Source organism: Delphinapterus leucas, chromosome 16 (assembly GCF_059928025.1).
Source record: "Delphinapterus leucas isolate spDelLeu-1000000601 "Yukka" chromosome 16, BTC_Dleu_Yukka2, whole genome shotgun sequence".
In the NCBI taxonomy this organism is placed as follows: Eukaryota; Metazoa; Chordata; class Mammalia; order Artiodactyla; family Monodontidae; genus Delphinapterus; species Delphinapterus leucas.
Genome location: NC_143144.1, coordinates 15,347,327 through 15,351,678, shown reverse-complemented (window position 1 = coordinate 15,351,678; position 4,352 = coordinate 15,347,327).

Below are 4,352 nucleotides of genomic sequence, written 5' to 3'. Positions count from 1 at the left end.
CAAATTTGTTCGCTTTTCTCCACATCTTTGCCGACACTTGTTTTTTTCTTGTCTTTTTGATGATACCTGTTCTAAGAGATGTAAGATGATATCTCACTGTGTTTTTCATTTCCATTTACCTGATGATTAGTGATGTTAAGCACTTTTTCATGTACCTGTTAGCCATTTGTACATTTCTTTTGAAAAACATCTATTCAGGTCATTTGCCCATTTAAAAAATTGGATTATTTGTGGTTTTTTGCTATTGAGTTATATGGAGTTCTGTATATATTTTAGTTATTAACCCCTTATCAGATATGTGGTTGGCAAATATTTTTTCCCATTCTATAGGTTGCCTTTTCATTTTGTTGATGGTTTCCTTTGATGTACATAGCTTTTCAGTTTGATGTAGTCCTGCTTGTTTAGTTTTGCTTTTGTTGCCTTTGCTTTTGGTGTCAGATCCACCATATCATTGCCAAAGATATCAAGGAGTTTACTCCGTTTTCTTTTATGAGTTTTATAATTTCAGGTCTTCAATACATTTTGAATTGATTTTTGTGAATGGTGTAAGATAAGTGTCCAGATTAATTTTTTGCATGTGTCAGTCCAGTTTTCCCAGCATCATTTATTAAGGAGAATATACTCTACCCATTGTATGTTCTTGGCTCCTTTGTCAAAACTTAACTGACCATACATGCATAGGTTTATCATGGGGCTCTTTATTCAGTTCCATTAATCTATATGTCTCTTGTTGTTGTGTTTTTTTATTTGATTTTTGCTAATATTTACTATTTTATTGTGATATAGTTGGAGGTCAGGAACTATGATGCCTCCATTTTTGTCCTTATGTCTCAGGATTGCTTTGGCTATGCAGGGTCTTTGTGGTCCCATAAAAATTTGAGGATTTTAAAAAATTTCTGCAACAAATGCAATTGGAATTTTGATAGGGATTGCTTTGAATTTGTATGCTGCTTGCAGTAGTATGGACATTTTACCAATATTAATTTTTCCTACCCATGAACATGGAATATCTTTTCATTTATTTGTCTTCTTCAGTTTCTTTCATTAATGTTATATAGTTTTCAGTGTACAGTTCACCTCCTTGGTTAAACTTATTCCTAAGTATTTTATTCTTTTTGTTGCTCTTGTAAATGGGATTGTTTTCTTAATTTCTCTTTGTTTTTATTAAATTTTTAAACATCTTTGTTGGAGTATAATTGCTTTACAATGTTGTGTTTCTGCTGTATAACAAAGTGAATCATCTATTTGTATACTTGTATCTCCATATCCTCTCCCTCTTGCGACTCTCTACCACCCTCCCTATCCCACCCCTCTAGGAGGTCACAAAGCACCGAGCTGATCTCCCTGTGCTATGCGGCTGCTTCCCACTAGATATTTTACATTTGGTAGAGTATATATGTCAGTGCCACTCTCTCACTTTGTTCCAGCTTACCCTTCACCCTCCCTGTGTCCTCAAGTCCATTCTCTACATCTGCGTCTTTATTCCTGTCCTGCCCCTAGGTTCCTGAGAACCTTTTTTTTTTTAGATTCCATATATATATGTTAGCATATGGTATTTGTTTTTATCTTTCTGACTTCCCTCTGTATGACAGACTCTAGGTCCATCCACCTCACTACAAATAATTCAATTTCATTTCTTTTTATGGCTGAGTAATATTCCATCATATATATGTGCCACAGCTTCTTTATCCATTCATCTGTCGACACTTAGGTTGCTTCCATGTCCTGGCTATTGTGAACAGAGCTGCAGTGAACATTGTGGTACATGACTCTTTTTTTTTTTTTTTTTTGTGGTATGCGGGCCTCTCACTGTTGTGGCCTCTCCCATTGCGGAGCACAGGCTCCAGATGTGCAGGCTCAGCAGCCATGGCTCACGGGCCGAGCTGCTCCACGGCATGTGGGATCTTCCCGGACCGGGGCACGAACCTGTGTCCCCTGCATCGGCAGGCAGACTCTCAACCACTGCGCCACCAGGGAAGCCCTGAATATGATATTCTTAACTGTAGAGTTTTTGGTATTTAGTCTCTTGGTGTTCTCTGAATTTCTGGATGTATAATTTGGTATCTCTGTTAAATTTTGAAATTTCTTGGCCATAATTACTTCATATATTTTTTTCTGCTCTGTTGTCTCTTCTTTTTCTGGTATTCCAGTTATTCTGTGTTATACCTTTTGGGATTGCCCCATAGTGCTTGGTTGTTCTGTTCCATTTTTTTTCCCTTCTGCATTTCATTTTGGAAATTTTCTACTGATGTTTCTCCATATTCACTGATTCTTTCCTCAGCTGTGTCTAGTCTGCTGAAGAGTCCGTCAAGGGCATTCTTCATTTGTGTTACACTTCTTTTCTTCTAACATTTATATTGATTCTTTCTTACACTTTTCATCTCTCTGCTTACATTATTTATCTGCCCTTGCATATTGTCTACTTTTTCCATTAGAGCCCTCAACATGTTAATCAAATTTATTTTAAATTCTTGGTCTGATAATTCCAAAATCTGTGTCATGTCTGAGTCTGGTTCTGATGCTTGCTTTATCTCTTCAGACTTACTTTTAGCGTTCCTTGTGATTTTTGTTGTTGTTGTTAAAAGCCAGACATAACTTACAGTAAGAAATAAGATACATAGATCTTTAGATTTTATGTTAATCTGGCTATCAGGCTGTATTTAATGTTTGTTTGTAACTGTAGGTGACATGGCCTCAACTTTCTCTGGTGTCCTTGAGTTTGTCCTCACTATTACCTTTGCATTTCCCCAAGAACCCCTTCCTAAGGAATGTGAACCTTGCAGCTCTTTGAGTTGTAATCTACTGTTTTACTGGAGCTCTGTTGATGTGGTGGTTAAGAATGGATTAGGAGTAGTGTTCTATAATCTTAAGATTAAATCTCAGTTTTTAGTGGACCTGTGTTACTGGGATGTGAGTTTCACAAGAGTTTAACTTTTTTCCCCTCTCTCTGCCCTCTTGGGGTGAGACAGGAGGCTATCGAGGACTGGGGCTGGGTAATTGCTCTTATGCCTGTGTAAGATAAGGCTCTACTGAAGTCTTTTCAGTGGAGAGTAGCCCTTTGTTATGGAGAACACAATGAACATATCTTTAAATGATTATTTTCCCCCACCCTTGCCAAATACATGAGATGATTTTTCTTGGCTCTCCATTGTAAGAACCTGGTGAGGTTCCTGGAGGTATAATCCATGAAAGTGTGAGGGTCTCTCTAAAACTGCAGCCCCCAGGAACTTCTCATTTTCCATGCTAGTCTACACTCAGCCTCCAGCAATTCATCAAAATAACTATTGAAGTGTTCCTACCAATTTATGGCTCTAGTGGCTTTTGCTCTGGATAAACTGACGTTGGCTGTGTTTCTTTGTATTCTGTCTCTCTAGAATTCAGAGTGGCTGTCTGCCCTGTGACCTCAGTTCTCTGATGGTCCAAGAAAACTCATTGATTTTAAGTTTATTCAACTTTTTCTTATTCTAAGGATGGAAGTGACAACATCTAAGCTCTTTATGTGTCAGAGATAAAGGCATAAGTCCCTTAATATTTACCTTTTATATTTTAAAAGCTTCTTCAAACAAGAGGCTTTGATAACTGGCCCTCTATGAATCTAGGTACAATTATTGTTAAAATTTTGTGAATTTGACACACTGTTGTCATCTTGGAAAAGAAAGGAAGGAATTGCTGTTTGAATGATGAAAGAGGATATCTTTTTTCTGCTGTGTGCGTGGGCTTGCTAAAGATGTGTCCTCAGTATAGATCACACTTGGGTCTTCTGAATCTGAAGTGAATTGGAAGGATGTGATGTTTTATCTTAATTAGATTATAAGTATCGCTGTATGGTTAATTTATCCCCCTCTGGAAGCTTGCAGAGAGGAATGATTAAAAATCTTCCACCTTTGGCAAAATGTAGAGCAAATAAAGCGGTGTTTCTCCTGGCCCTTCCCCAGTCTGCAGACATCAAAAAAAGAGAAGTGAAAATGGAAAATAATGGTATATCTGAACTGTTAGAAAATACACTCAAGCTTACTGGCTGGAAAATTACAAGTGGGCACACGCAGAGGACTTTAACAGAAAGCAGGATCACCCTAATTTATTTCAAATGTGTCTGCTGTCCTATCAGTGAGAAATTAATCATGCCAACTTGATAAGATGAGTAGACGTTCAACTAGGCTGTGAGACAAACATGAAATTCCACACAGAGAAAGACCTGTAGGGGAACATGCTACCAATTTCTTCTGTTAGATTTTATCAGAAGCAGCCAGAGGGTAGCACAGCAGTTTGGTTTTAAATGCCAAAAATCTCTCTAAATGGACCCTTATGCCAAAGAAATGAACTACAGATGGTGTTTCTTATTCAAGGTTCAC